Below are 17,006 nucleotides of genomic sequence, written 5' to 3' on the forward strand. Positions count from 1 at the left end.
CACTCTAGTCTAGCCAATTACATAGAAAAACCTGTGCTTCCATCCAAGCATTATTAGCAAAGGACAAGAGAAGAGCCTGGACTTCCACTACTGCGAATTTCTAGTAAGGTGACCCAATACCCCTACTAGGCTGGGGTCAGAGAAGGCCAAGTAGAGAGCCAGAATTTTCTTACCAACCAGTAGCAAACTCCTCCCCACCGAGGGGTAATGGACACTTAAGGTATCACTATATTCCAGGTGCCTGGATGACTCGGTCGATTAAACGTCTATCTTCGGCTCAGGTCTGTGATCTCCTGGTTGGTGGGTTTGAATCCTGTGTCCAGCTCTGTGCTGACAACTCAGAGCCTAGAACCTGCTTCAGATTCTGTGTCTCCCTCTCTCTCTGCCCCTCCCCTACTCACTCTCTCTCTCTCTTAAAAAATGAATAAACATTTAAAATTTTTCTAAAAGATATCACTGTATTCCAAGGAGAATGACTAAAGTAAAAAAAAAAAAAAAAAAACAACACATATATGTATCCACACACACACACACACACGCACACACACACATATGGCAACACCCAATGCTGGATGCTGGAGGATGCAGAGAAAATGAATCACTCATAAAATGCTAGTGAGAACATAAAACAGTGCTGCTATTCTGGAAAACAATTTGGCATAAAGAGCTAAACAAGTAACTACTGTATGACCCAAAAATTGCACTCCTAGGATTTATTCCAAAGAAATTATGACCTATGCTCAGACACAAAGCCATACACAAATATTTATGGCAGCTTTATTTGTAATAGCCCCAAAGGTTTCCCTCAAAGTGTGAAATTTTGGAGCAACCATTCCATGGAATACTACATAGCAATAAAAAGCAAAAAAAAAAAAAAAAAAAAAAAAAAAAAAAAAAAAATTAAAAAAAAAAAAATACTGATCCAGGCAACCACCTGGGCGGATCTCCAAAGAAGTGCACTCTGTGAGAACTGGTTGAGGTAAAGAAAGCCAATCCCAAAAGATAAATTACTGTATAATTGCACTTAAGTAACTTTCTCAAAGTGACAAAATTATAGAAATGAGAAGCATATAATGACTCCCAGGTGTTAATGCAGGGGTGGGGTGGGAAGGAAGTCGCTGTAACTGAAAAAAAGGCAGAATGAGAGCTCCATGTACTGAGGAGACATTCTGTGTATGAATTATGTGCATGTCAAAATCCTGGTTGTGATATATACTATAATTTTGGAAAATCTTTTCCTTGGGGGACAACTGGATAAAGGGTACGTGGAATCTCTCTGTACTATTCCAACTGCAAACAAATTTCTATCTTGAAAGAAAAAGTTTAATTGAATAAAGTAAAAAGAGATAGATAGGAAAATATAATTGAACATTGAATGCAAATACAAGAATAACAAGTTGAATGGTTTGTTGTTTATGACAAATTTAAAGCTTAAATGAAATGGATACATTATTTGAAAGCTAAAATCTACTCAAACGGAAACAAGGAGAAATAGAAATTCTATCAGCCCTAACTCTGCTGAAGAAAACGAATTTATAATTTAAATATTGCTCTAAAGTAAACTCCTGTTCCAGATGACTTTATTGGTGAATTTTCTTTCAGATATAAAGAAGATATGAAATCAGTTTTGCATAAGAAATAGAAAGACAGACTTCCCAACTCACTTTATGTCAATAAATTCTGATACCAAGCCACACATGAACATTATAAGAAAGAAAACAACATGTCAGAACAACATATTATGTACAAAGACACAAAAATTTTAACAAAATGTTAGCAAAAAAAACCCAAAACAAGCAGTATATAAAAAGGATAGATTAACATGATTAAAGTGGGATTTACCTCATGAATGCAAGTTTAGTTTTGTTTTGCAAAATCAATTAAAGTGGGTAGATTATTAAATAAAGATAATATGACAATTGCAATAAATGCAGAAATCATTTAACAAAAATCTTTTTGTTCCCAAATTTTCAGGAAAGAAAGTTTTAGCAAACTAAGAACAAATAAAAACATCATTCAATGTGGTAGAGTATAATTAAATTTATATATGTGTATATAAGTATATACATGTGTATGTGTGCACACATACACACAGCCACGGCTGCTAACATAATTAATGGAGAACTCCAGAGCAGATTTTTTTCCCATTCTATAATAGGTGAGAGGTCCTATCCAGTATAAAGAGGCAGGAAGAAAAAAAGCATAAACTTTAAAGAGAGAAAGGCATGATTATACATGCAGAAAATCTAAACAAACAAAAAAAAAATCTGCACACACATACACAAACTGCACTGATTACAATAACATTTTTAGCAAGATCAGTGGATAGAAGGTCAACATAAAAATTAATTGTGTTTTTTATACCAGCAAAAATTTGGAGAAAATAAAACAACTTTAAAATATATATCATTTAGGATATATAAAAATATAAAATACCATTGCATAAATTTAACAAATGATGAGAGACACACCTACCCTGAAAACTGACATGAAATGCTAATTTTAGTTACAGCAGTCTTGCATAAATGGAGAGATACACTATACTGATGAGTTGGAAGGCCCCTAATTGTTAAAAATTAAATTCACCCCAACCTGATCCATAGAATTAATGTAGAATTAATGCCTTCCCAACTGAAGTCCTAGCAAGGTGGGTTTTGTTTTTTGTTTTTGTTTTTTGGAATTGACAACTGATTCTAAAATGCATATGGAAATTTTATGGATCTAGAATAGCCAAACAAATATCAAAAGAACAAAGTTGGAGAATATCTATCGCCAGATAGTCTAGCCATATAGCTACAGTATTTAAGACAGTGGGATAGTCACGAGGATATATAACTTGATCATAGATAACTAGAAAAATGGGATAGAATAAGGAGTCTAGAAATAACCCATACTTTTACTTTTAATTGATTTTCAAAAGAGGTACTGAAGCAGTTCAGTGGAGGAAGGGAAGTATTTTTAACACGTGCTGCTGGAACAGCCACAAGAAACCTTCGGACCCTATTTCATATTGAGACAAAAAATACTTTGACAAGACTCACAGCCCTGGATGTAAAACGGGAGAATATCTTTTTACACAGATGTCATGATTTCTTAACACCCAAAATACTAACAATAAAAGGGAAAAAAATAGTAAATTTGACTTTCGCAAAATTTTAAAATAAGCTCTTATTTTTCGAAAGAACCACTAAGAAAATAAAAAGATATGTGACAGATGGGGAGAAAAATATTCACTAATATCCTATCCTTGTTTTCAGAATATATAAATATATACATAACTCAATAATAAATGTAATATTTAGACTTATACAGACACTTCACAATGCATGTAATGGGCTGAACTATACCCCCTCAAAATTTACATACTGAAGCCCTAACTCCAAAATGTGACTGTATTTGAGTATAGCATCTTTAAAAAGGTGATTTATGAAATCATTGAAATGGGCCCGAGTCCAATAAGACAACAGGAAAAAATTGGACACACAGATAACAGGAATGCCCTTACATGGAGGAAAGACCATGAGAGGAAGCAGCAATGTGTAAGCCAAGGAGAGAAGACTCAGAAAAACCAAACATACTAACACCTTCATCCTGGACTTCTAGCTCCCAGAACTGTAAGAAGATAAATTTCTATTGTTTTAGCCACCCAGTCTGTGGTGTTTTGTTATGGCAACTCTAGCAAACTACTGCAATGTAGCTAAAAGAGTAACCAGTAGCACTGCAATAAATGTTTGATATTACCAGTCATCAGATAAATGCAATATTAAACCACAATGGGATACTACTTTACACCAACTAGAGTTACTGAAATTAAAAGCCTGACGACAGGGGCACCTGGGTGGCTCAGTTGGTTAAGTGTCCTTCCCCCAATTGTGTTGCCTCTGTCTGTCTCAAAATAAGTAAATAAACTTAAAAAAAAAAAAAAAAAAAAAAAGAAAAGCCTGACAACACCAAGTATTGGTGAGGTTATAGAGAAATTAGTCCTTCCATGTATTGGTAGTAAGAGAATAAAATAAAATAGTGCAACTAAGGGAAAATTTTGTCAATTTCATACATCAAACATACATGTATCCTATGATCAAGAAGTTCCACTGATGTGGCTCCATCTAAAAGAAATTAAAATATATGTCCACAAAAACATTTATAGGAATATATGATCCAACTTTAATATAATAGACTAAAGCTGATAACAACAGAATTATATATTGATCTATAGAATGAACACACAGAAATTTATGAAGTGTTGTATATTTGGAGAGTATAATACTACTTAACAATAAAATAGAACTACTGATACATGAAACAACATGGATGAATCTCAACATTACGTTCAGTAAGAAAAAGAATAACAAATATACATTGTACTTGTTAATGTATATGAAGTTCAAGAACAGACAAATCAAAACTGTAACTGTCTCTTAGAGGGAGGACAGAGATTATTTTTGGATGAAACCAAGGGAAATTTGGAAAGCGTGATTCTTTATCCTGATAGGAGCATAATTTCCATGACAGAACTATATACTTGACATTTGTGTATTTCACTCTATATATTTTAAAGTCTCAGTCATTTGGAAGATTATCCTAAAAATTGATAAGAAGACTTCACCTAGGGATGAAGTTTGGATGCCAGAGGGACAATGTGAAATTTTTCATTTTATAGCTTTTGAATCTTGTACCATGTGCATGAATATTACTCATTTAAAAATATAACAAAATGGTTTCAAAATTTTGTCAAAACAAACCACAAACTCCATTTTGATTAAGCTAGGAATTAAGTATGATCTCTATACATTGTAAAGGCTGCCAATGGGGCAGGAGCTAAGTGAGAGGAACAGGTCAGGCACATCTTTGGAAGAAGTTTCACAAGTGGCGAAGACAGGCGATTTCAGAGAGTACCAATCATGATACACTTCATGAAGGCAAGGGATGCAATTGATATATTGATTGCCAAATCAATAAATACAAATGTATTTAACTCAAGTTTAAAAAAGGACATCGCACTATGCCACAAAAGAAAGCATAGCTTTGTAAAATGTAAATGGCATATCAAAATCAAAATGATTAAGAAGTTTTGAAAATAAACAGAAGGATACACAGAGAGTAAACAAAGTTAATTATTAATATTGGATATTGTGGAATTCAGTACAAAAGAGCATGAATTGGAAAAAGTAGAGAACCTAAAATACTAAAAGATACAACGCAAAATGAGGACATAGAAGTTAATAATGTATATGAATTTAAATAAGATAGCAACATTTGCAAATCTAAAAGCAGAAAATTAGGAGAAATAGGTAAAACACAGCTGTAATGGAAGATTTTAATTCATAGCTAACTTCCCTAACTCTAGTACAGCGTACGTAGTCAAAATAATTAATTAGGATATAGTACATCCGGATGTAACCCTAAGTAATAATAACTAACAACAAAGAGCAAATTATAGGATTCAGAGTCCCCAAAGATGAGGATCACATTTGAAGAGCAGAAGTGTACCTTTAAATCTTTTCATGGCAACTTTAGGAATTGGCTGAACCAGCTGGCTTCACAAGACTTCCTGGATTCACTTTGGTTCAATGAATCAGGGGAGGTAAATTCAGAACCACACAAACAAACCATATTTGCAAGAGGCAGTCTGCTTGTCTGGCAGCAGAGCAGAAGGGACCTTGGAGTTAGAAGAGCCAACTAGGCTGGAATACTACTCTGGCTCCTTCCCATCCTGTCATCCCTTTCCAAACCCCACCATAAATTTCCTTCCAGTTAATTTCCTGCCATGAAAACCCAATTCATTCAATGATGATTAATAAAGAAGGATCAAACACAAATATAATACCTAAAATAAGAAACAGAAAGGCAAAAAGACTAGGGGTAAACACTGATCGTATTTGACTCAACTCAAGAGTAAAACCAATGTATCAGAGTGATAGAATATAAAATATTATGTGCCCTAATAAGTAAAAATAATGTAGAAATTATATAACAAGTGAAAATGGAGAAGAGAAGAGAAAGTGGGAGATAGAATGAGATAACTGGTTACATTATCTGATAAAACTGAGCATCAAAATATCATTTTCAGCTGAAAAATCAAGTAAAGGAGTTCTACTATGTCCTGAAATAAAGAATGGCCCTTATTTTCAATTGTCTATGTAGTAGTTACTAAAATATTTCACTTAGTAGATACCAAAGAAAACCTTCCAAAAAAGAAATAGTGTGTGTACACACACACACACACACACACACACACACACACACAACATATTATCTGAACAAAATGGGATAAAACTAGAAATGAACTATTAAACCATAAAATAAAAAATTTCTACCAACTAGAAATTTAAAACTGTTTCGTAAGCATCTCTTCTTTAAAATAGTGAAATCTTGGGGTGCCCGGGTGGCTCAGTTGGTTAAGCATCCAACTTCGGCTCAGGTCATCATCTCACAGTCATGAGTTTGAGACCCTGGTAGGGCTCTGTGCTGACAGCTCAGAGCCTAGAACCTGCTTCAGATTTTGTGTCTCCCTCTATCTCTGCTTCTCCCCCACTTGTGTTCTTTCTCTCTCTGTCTCTCTCTCTCTCAAATAATTAAAAACATTAAAACCAAATAGTGAAACCAAACACAAGAGACAAAATTCTTAGAAAATAATGTAAATAGCTATAGTACATACGAACTCTATGGTATGAAAAACAAATCTGGATAGCCCTGCAGCCTGATTTCTCATGTCTGTTTGGGGGATAGCTTAACAGAGAGCTAACACAGCCAAAATGAGTCCTCTGCAGAGAAGGACCATCATCTCCACTGATGTCATCATTCCTGACTGACAAGGCAGCTCTCAGGGTCCCTTGTATGCATCATCTTGCTCTTGGTTTGCCTTCGTTCCAATGATGTCCTTAAATGCAGAGATCTTTCGATGCATTTCTTTTTACTTAGAAGAGGGTGATGAGGATGGTGTTCCCTAGCCTCTCTTATACTTACCAATAAATATGAATCACAGTGTAGATATATGACTTGTTCTTGTTCATGTGGTGCTTCTGATTCCAGTCTTGTCTGCTAGCAGAGACAGATGCTTCTCTGCAGTTAAATTGGCCATGGAGCAGGCAGAACATTTATGGTGTGGAATAACAAGATTTCAGGGACGTTGTGTGCTCTGTTACTTCCCTACTGATGTTATCTTCCTGATAAGACCTCTGATATATCTGTAGGAGAGCTTGCACACCATGTAGATTTCATATTTATGGAATTAGAGAGTTTAACTGGACCACCTCAGGCCTTGGAAGCTTTTCCACCTAGGGACAACACGAGGCCACAAGTCAGCCTAATACATAGGTGCCTAGTAACTCAAGAAGGACAGCGTCACCAAACTGCCCATTATCCCAGTATCCTCTAGAGTGGCTACTGAGTCATCACTGGTTGAGATCAAAGGGGAACTAAGCAGCCATGGGAGTCCAATCGTACAGGATGCAGCAAGGTGTTGGAGATAACTATTTTGGGCTCCTGGAGACAATAAGAGAATAAGGCCCCCCAACAAGCAGATGAGCTAAGACATAAGGATAGGCCACAAAAGGAAAATTCCAGATGGAAGCTCTTGTAGTAGCCAGAAATAGGAAGCCATATTCTTTGAGGCGATACTAAAACACATGCATTATTTCTGAAGGCTGGGAAAGTGATGAAATTACAAAGACAAGGGACAAGCTGAGATGAAATGGCTACTCTCATAGCAATAACATAGACAGGCCAATTCCAAAACTCATACTAGACTTCAGAACATTAAGATGGAAAGAACAGGTACAGGGATTAGGTCTGGGACCTGCTCCTGCACTCTTCTCTCAGGTGAACAATCCAAACATTCTTGAACTTGTTGGATGCTGAAGTACACATGCCTAGTATTTGAGTTCCTTTTTTTTTTTCCTTTCTGAAATATACTTGCTAGTTTTTTGCCACCCTGTTCTCTTGCCTGGATAAAGATGCTTTGGGCACTTGAGTGATATGTTAGTTTTCTATTGCTGCATAAGAATAATACATAAGAGCTTAAAACAACGTACATTTTTTTAGCTCTAAGTTCTGTAAGCCAGAAGTCCAGGCACAGCCTAGCTAGGGTCTCCACTCAGTATCTTCCAAGACCAAAATCATGCTGTCTGTAAGTTATGTTCTTATCTGGAGCCCAGGGCCCTCTTTCAAGCTCATTCAGGCTGTTGACAGAATTTGGTTCTTTGCAGGTGTAGAGTTGGAGTCCCTGTTCTCTTATTTACTGTCCAGCATAGACTGCTTTCAGGTCTTATAGGGCCTTATAAATCCCTTTCCACATGGCCCAGCCTCTCTCCACCTTCCAAGTGAACAAAAAGAACCTCCCTCATTTAGGATTCTACTGATGCTTCAAATGTTTCATGATTCTGACTTTCTCGTTCACCATCAGATAGAAAAAAACTCTCTGCTCTTAAAAGCTCAAATGGTTAAGTCAGGCTCACCCAGATAATCTCCCTATTTTTTAAGGTCAACTAACTTAGCATCTTAATTATATTTTCAAAATCCCTCCAGAAAGTTACATAGATTAATATTTGACTGAATGACTGACAGAGGAACTGGAACCCCAGTGTTTGGAGGTCATCTTAGAATTCTGTCTACCACATACATAAACAAGTTGATTAGACACAGTTATATTTTGCAATCAAGCAGTGAAAGGAATGCATGGCCAAGAAGGGTGTGTACCTTGCCCAGATTTTACAATTGAAATAATAACTCAGACTAGGAAAAAAAAAGAATTGGTCTTCTCAGAGAACAAGTTCAGCTAGTTCAGGCAGTTGTGTTCCCCAATGTCATTTCATTTTTTAAAAACATTTATTTTTGAGAGAGAGCTAGGAAGAGAGAGACAGACAGGGTGGGGGGGGGGCGGTGAGGAGAGAGAACAAGTGGGGGAGGGGCAAAGAGAGAGAGGGAGACACAGAATCTGAAGCAGACTCCAGGCTCTGAGCTGTCAGCACAGAGTCCCATGCGGGGCTTGAACTCACAAACTGTGAGATCATGACCTAAGCCGAAGTGGGATGCTTAACCTTCTGAGACACCCAGGTGCCCCCCTCAATGTCATTTCTAAATTGAATGTCCCTGAGTGGCTAATGGAAGCCAGCGATGCTTGGAGCCTTACCAGTGACCACAGAGGCTTAGATAAGAAAGCAGCCCTGTTCTTCTCTTTTATCTGACATTCTAACAGTGAATAAATGTGCTGCCACTACTTGCATTTAGTCCTGTAGCTTAGATCTTTTTTTATATATCTCTTGAAAGTAAAACAAAATCAACTTACCTTCATTACAAGGTATCAATACATTAGACAGACACTAGTACAAATGAGAACCTGCTGCTGGATGTACAATCCCCATGAAGATGACTTTGTAATAATGGCCACTGCTGGGAAAACTGCCTACATTGCACTGAATGCCATCTAAACACAACTGACTAAGGGTGAATGGACTTTGATGGAGGGTATAATCTAAGATTCCACCACCCAAGTGGTTACCATGGGAGCTGTCTGAACTATAACCCAAGAACATTAAAGGCGAACTGTAAACAACTACTCAGGAGGTCCAACACCTGATTAGTCACTTTGGGTATTGGAGACAGCACATTTTACTCCCAGGAATTTTGTAACAACCTCTATATCAAGTTAACAGACATATAGTCAAATTTAAGTGGAAGTCCTTATAGCAAGAAGCTTTAAGGGGAGCATAGACGATAACAAATGAAGTTCTCTGCTGGAATGCTTTACCTTACTTCACACTACTACATTCAGAGATAATTACAACTCTGTCCCAAATCATTTCTCACCCAGATTATTGCAATAACTTCCTAAATTGTCTCCTTACTTTGCCTTTGCTTGATCACTCTCTGTTCTCCATTCAGCAACCATTGTGATCTTTTTAAAATGTAAGTAAAAGATCATCTCACTTTCCTGCTCACTGTTCAAAATGCTCCCCGACTTCCCATCTCTCTCAGAGTAAAATGCAAGATTCCCACACATAGCTCTTACCACCTGGTACCTAATTAAGGGTCTGACCTTATTTCCTGCTATTCCTCCCTTGCTCATTCTGCTTCAGTCATGTAGGACTTCTTGTTTTAAAGAGAATATGCCTCCTAAGTTCCAAGTTCAGAGCTTCGTGCTGTTTCCCCCTCCTTGAGTTCTCTTATGCCTTATACCTCAAACCTTATTTCTTACTCCTTCACATTACTCGCTCAAATACATCCTTTACTGTGATGCATATTGACCTATTTGGAATACCAGCAATATTTCCCATTCAGAAATCTACCCTCAAAAAACAAAATAAATCAATTAAATTAAATTAGAAGAATCTCTCCTCATACCTTGCCTTATTTTCTTCTTAGCTTTTAAGAGTACTCATATATATGTTACTTTCCAGTGTTGGATCTATCTCCTCTTTTGGGATGCAAGTCTTCCAAAGGCATAGAGTTTTGCCATGCTAAATTACCACTCCCCAGAGCATTGGCTGACACAGTCAGTATTGATAACTACTTGCTGAATAAATTGAGTAAATAAACAAAAGGTAACATGTCAAATCACAGAGGAATCTAATGGTATTCTAATCCAAGAAATGATATTGTTATAGCATCATAGCCATGTCAGAAAGGTAAAATTGGATCCATGCTTTATAACTTATAACATATACTTTCTGTAGATAGACTCAAAGATATAAATATGGGGGGAAAGAAAGAGGCGCTTTGAGTGGCTCAGTTGGTTGAGCATCCGGCTCTTGATTTCGGTTTAGGTCATGATCTCAGTTTGTGAGTTCCAGCCCCACGTTGGGCTCTGCGCTGACAGTGCGGAGCCTGCTTGGGATTCTCTCTCCTTCTCTCTCTTCTCCTCACCCACTCGTATTCTCTTTCTCTCTCTCAAAAAAAAAAAAAAAAAAGTAAACTTAATGAAAAATTTTAAAAAATAAATATGGAACAAAAACCATACAAACTAGAAAATTTAGGAATATTATTTCATAATCTCAAAGGAAGAAGCTTTTTAAACTATGATACAAATTCCAAGAGCCACAAAGGAAAAGATTGATAAATTACACCACAAAATCTAAGCTCTAACCATAGGGCAAATGCTGTGATAAATAAAATTAAAAGGCAAATAATGTAATGCAAAAAATATTTGCAATCAACAGAGTAGAAAAAAATGAGTAATGTCCCTCAGATATGTATCTATAGCTGGATATGAAAATGACCAAACCAGTAGAAATTATAGGCAAAGTATGTGAATAAACAATTCATTGTAGAGGAGACACAAATAGCTTTTATATGTGAAAACATGCTCAGTAAGTGAACCACAAAATCTAAATATATAGGGGTTTTAGTAAAGATCTGACAGTTTCATAACAACTTTATTGCCCAGAGTGTGAAGAAATAGTAAATATTGGTAAGAATATATATTACTACAATCCCTATGGAGGAAAGTTTACCAAGATCTATCAAAATTATAAATCCATGTGCCCTTTGTATAAGCAATTTCATTCTAAGAATATATACTTCAGACATTCTAGTATCATTAAATCATTGTCTTGATAGAAAAATATTGATAGCTTTTAAATGGACATTAACAGGGAATGGAGTTAAATAAGTTGCACAAAAGCAAATGAAGAGTAAGAAAAGCCTGTATATAATATGCAAAAATTTCCAAGTAGAGAACCTAGTTGTACAACAGAGGTTATAGTATACAATTATTCGTGTTTAAGAAAGCAGAGGGGGAAAAAAAAGACACGTGTATTTTCTTGTATATGATTTACAAACTTTGGAAGAATATTCAGGATATCAAAAATAAGAGCTGCCTGTATGAACAGGTGGTAAAACAGTTTGATGAGGTTTAACTACAAAACTCAATTATCTTTTACTGTATAACTCAATATTTGAAGTGTCTAAATCCTAAATATTCAACTGTGTGAATGTTGCTATGTAAAAGCATTAATCGATATTGTAAAAAACAAAACAAAACAAAACAAAACAAAAAAACCTCTCTACAAAGTATAGGCCAGTTGTTCTAATCATATTAAACCATGTGCCATTCCCCAACATTGGCTTTCAGGTCTTCATGCTCTTGCACATGTGTCCAGGTAAGTCCCAGAAGGATATCCCAACAATAATGATACAACCTATTAACCAGCATCCCTATCAAAGCATTACCAATTTCCTACTCACATAGAAAAAAAAAATCATAAATAGATAAAAACTAATCACAGAAACTAAGACAGAATGAAAGCAAAATGCCAGAACTGTGTCAGAATGTTTACCACCCCTAAGAAAAATGTAACTAGACAGAAAGGTAGACACAGATTTTAGATTATGGCCCAATAGAACCCATTTGTAAGCATTGAAAGTTATTTTAAACATGGTAAAAACTAAAAAATAGTACAACAGAACAAAGAGAGTATAAACCTTCATTCAATAAATGAAACAATGGACTATGATATGCTAAAGGATGTGAAGAATGTTAACATATAGTATGTATTCAATTTCCCTGCTATCTGAAAACATATCTTCCTTATCACAGATTCTATGGATAAAATCAATAATTGCCTTCTCAATTATACTACATGAGGGAGATTATTAAAAATAAGATCTTTGATATTTTACCGAGCTCAATACCATTCTCTAGATTGCTTAATTTTTATTATTTCAAAAAAGTAAGGGTCCTATAACACCCTTCATTTGACTTTATAATGTATGTTAAAATGTTTGCGTCATGTGTCATTGGTATCATCAAATAAACATTTATAAGAAAAAGGGAAAACAAATGGCTGGATACATGATGACCAATGTAGCCTTGGATAGCAAATTTTCAAAATAGAACAGCTAAATTCACCAAGTTTATTTAATTGAATGAGAAACCTTTTAAAGCTGTCTTCTTGAAAATGTCCCAAAAAACAAAGTTTTAATCAGATGACTCTAAAATAATCTGAAAGCATATGAATAAGTTTTATGTCTACATTACTCAGATATTTTAAAATTAAGGATAAAAGAGACTGACATTTTGTTGCATTGAATTTTAGGAAAATCTTTCATTTGAAAATATTTCCAGACATTTAACAAGTCCAAAATGTGACAGAATTTATCCTTTCTCAATTTAGATGTCTGATTTGACTAATGAGGCAGGGCTTTTCATTTGAAAATGTTTCCATTTTGGATTTATTTTGGCTTAATCCTCCTTAAGACTGAGACAATGACACAGAGCACCCATCCTGATGTAACTTTTTCTTTTCTCCTGTCCTGTACTTGGCATTTTATTTTATCTTTCTCATTATTGGGCAGCCCTGGTCACTGAGAGTGTTCATCTGTTGTTGAATTGTTATGTAATTTACTGAAACCTCCTAATTCCTGATCCTTTTTTAAAAGTTTTTATTTAAATTCCCATTAGTTAACATATAGTGTAATATTAGTTTCAGCTGTAGAATTTAGTGATTCAACACTTACATATAACATACAGTGCTCAATCACAAGTGCCCTCCTTAATGCCCATCACCCATTTAGCCCACCACCCTGCCTGCCCACCTCCCTTCTAGTAACTCTATTTGTTCTCTATAGTTAAGAGTCTGTGTATGGTTTGCCTCTCTCTCTCCTTCTCACTTTTTTCTTAATCCCTGATTCTTAATATTGAGCTGACTCAACAGAATAACAGAATAACAGAAGGTAAATCTTTCCCTTTCCTTCTCCCACACCTGAAGACAACTATTAGAAGAATTTTTATGGGGATAGCCTTGAACAGGAACCAGGAAAAATAAAAACATAGACATCAAATTGTAAGCACCTCGCAATCTCGTATGATATAAATTGGATATCCTCTGGGAAAGCCATCTTTCAGCTTTCCAGTGTATGTTTTTCAACCTTTATGTAAGCAACCAATAAATCATAATGCTAATACAATCTAAAGATAAAGTCACCATTCTGATAATTTTCTTGAATTGACTGCCACCTGGAGTTACATTATTTCAACCAATGTAAATTTCGCATAATATTATCCCAGATATCATTTGGTGATTAGAAATGACAACTACTTTTAAAAGAAGAGCATAATAGGGTCAAAAGAAGGGAGCAATAGAGAAAAAGTCACAGCAGAACTAAGAGAGTCAACAATGAAGCCTGTATCAGTGATTTCATCATTCATAGAGTGACTTCTACAAAACAAAAGAAGAAGGAAAGGTGCTTAAATGTAAATTTTCAGAAAAAAAGAAATAAATTTGAAGGTGAAATACTCTAATCGAGCATATTCACAAAGGAAATTATAGGGTTTGTGGTAAACTGCTTGTAGCACACAAAGCTAAGTGACCCTAGCCAAAATTCTGCTGCCAGCGCTTTTGCATCTCCCCTAGCATTTTCTCTTTGACAGTGAGCTGATAGGCAGAAACACTTGATTCCCAGTTCATTGACAGACCTTCATTAAAATGGACATGGGAAACAACAGTCTACAAGACAGATGCCCCCATAATGGAGGGTAATAATAATGGAATGGAATCATTTATGCCAACATTCAGAAGAGAAGGTTTACATAGAGAACATACAAAAGATTCATTATCCAGTTACAAAGAGTATTACAAAATCAAGAAATTGCAATCTCAATCATATGTTTGGTGCTAGAATTTTCAATGACTCCATATTTGTAAAAGTGAGTGAAAAAAAGTATATGCATTTTTTCCTTTAAAATGCATGTCTAGGAGCACCTGGGTGGCTCAATTGGTTAAACACCCTGACTTCGGCTCAGGTTATGATCTTGTGGATCATGTGTTCGAGTTCCGCATCAGGCTCTGTGCTGACAGCTCAGAGCCTGGAGCCTGCTTCAGATCTTGTGTCTCCCTTTCTCTCTGCCCCTCTCCTGCTCACACTCTGTCTCTCTCTATTAAAATAAATAAACAAGCAAACAAACAAACAAAACAAATGTCTAATTTACTGTTTAAAGCATGTCTGTGGGGGCGCCTGGGTGGCGCAGTCGGTTAAGCGTCCGACTTCAGCCAGGTCACGATCTCGCGGTCCGTGAGTTTGAGCCCCGCATCAGGCTCTGGGCTGATGGCTCAGAGCCTGGAGCCTGTTTCCGATTCTGTGTCTCCCTCTCTCTCTGCTCCTCCCCCGTTCATGCTCTGTCTCTCTCTGTCCCAAAAAAATAAATAAACGTTGAAAAAAAAAAATTAAAAAAAAAATAAAAAAAAAAGCATGTCTGTGATTATTAGTTTTTTTTTGTTTTTTTTTTTGTTTTTTTTTTGTTTTTTTTTTTTTTTTATGAAATGCATACAACTTAAAAAATAAAACTGTGGGGCACCTGGGTGGCTCAGTCAGTCAGTTAAGCGTCCGACTTCGGCTCAGGTCATGATCTCACAGTCTGTGAGTTCAAGCCCCGCGTCGGGCTCTGTGCTGACAGCTCAGAACCTGGAGCCTGCTTCTGATTCTGTGTCTCCCTCTCTCTCTGACCCTCCCCCCATTCATGCTCTGTCTCTCTCTGTCTCAAAAATAAATAAAAAATAAATAAATAAAATAAAAAATAAACTGTACTCCTTATATTACCAGAAATATCTAACAGTGGGAACGAAGAAAGGTAGATTTTAGCTTTAAGTCTTCTGGCCTATATTTGCTGCATGTTACTTTACTCATTGGATTTCTCTATGTAGAGTATGCAAAGAGACTGCATGTGGTACTCTGAGATCCTTTCTGGTTTTCCACTTTATAATTGTCCAGTTATCACATAGCCAACTGGGGCAGTACAATCAACAGTTCATTATGGGGTGCCTGGGTGGCTCAGTCAGTTGAGCGTCTGACTTTAGCTCAGGTCAAGATCTTGAGGTTTGTGAGTTTAAGCCCTGCATCGGGCTCTGTGCTGACAGCTCAGAGCATGGAGCCTGCTTCAGATTCTGTGTTTCCCCCTCTCTCTGCCCATCCCCTGCTCATGCTCTGTGTCTCTCTGTCTCACAATAATAAATAAACGTTGAAAAAATATATTTAAAAAAAACAGTTCACAAAAAAACACATTATCTTATGGCAAACTGAGGAATCAATCATATTTTATCACATTAATAAATTCATATTTTATTTCAAACATTGAGTTTTCTCCTCTAAAATACTACTTGGATGGTGTAGTGAAAGATCACTGGACTCAGACTAGGGCTCAAATTGCCATAGAACAGCAACAGCTTTGCATCGTTGTGCAAATTTCATTCTCAATTGACTGATCTACAAAGTTGAAGTACCCTTAAGTTCCCTTTCAATTCTGGCATCCTGTAATGTTCCATGGCAAAACTGCATATAAATCATGTGAGCTATTTTATGAAGAGAATGGTGGTATAAAAAAGAATAAAGGCACATAGGAAAAGGAATGTGTGATGAAGAAAGCAAGTGACTTGTTTGCTAATTGTGATTCACTATTGTCATAACTGTAAAACTCTTAGTGTTTTAAATTCTGCAACCATTGGTTTCCTCAATGGTAAAATATGAAAGTGCTCGAGATCAGAAGTTTTCAACAGCCCAGTTTACATATTATTTGTACACCTCAGGTTGATAATGAGGAATAAATAACTCCCACATCAATGTTTTACAGCATATCAAAAGGATGGCATGACACATATCACAATAACCCTAGGCCATTGAGTGATTCAAGAATATGTATGGTCTTAAAATTCCTATAACCGTAGGAAATCATTAGAGTCACAGAGTTTTAAAACTAGAAGGCAGTAGATACAATCTAACTTAATTATACATGTTATGTACATATCCTCTGCATATTTCTAATGTATCATCACTTCAGTTTATAATTTGAAAAAAAAAATCTGGTATATATATTCAGGATATAATCTTTTGGTTTCTGCAGTTGGCCATGACTATATGTTAATCTCATGGATCCCAAAGATGGAGTTTTCTGAAATTCCCTCCTTGGGGTCCCAACTACTACTCTATTACAATGTATATGAATTACTTTCACTTAATGCAGTGACCATGATCACATAAGCAAGGATTAGTAAGGATTCTTGAGCACTTCTTTGTAA

The sequence above is a fragment of the Puma concolor genome, chromosome C1 (genome assembly GCF_028749965.1).
Source record: "Puma concolor isolate L17-30 chromosome C1, mPumCon1.1.hap2, whole genome shotgun sequence".
Taxonomy (NCBI): Eukaryota; Metazoa; Chordata; class Mammalia; order Carnivora; family Felidae; genus Puma; species Puma concolor.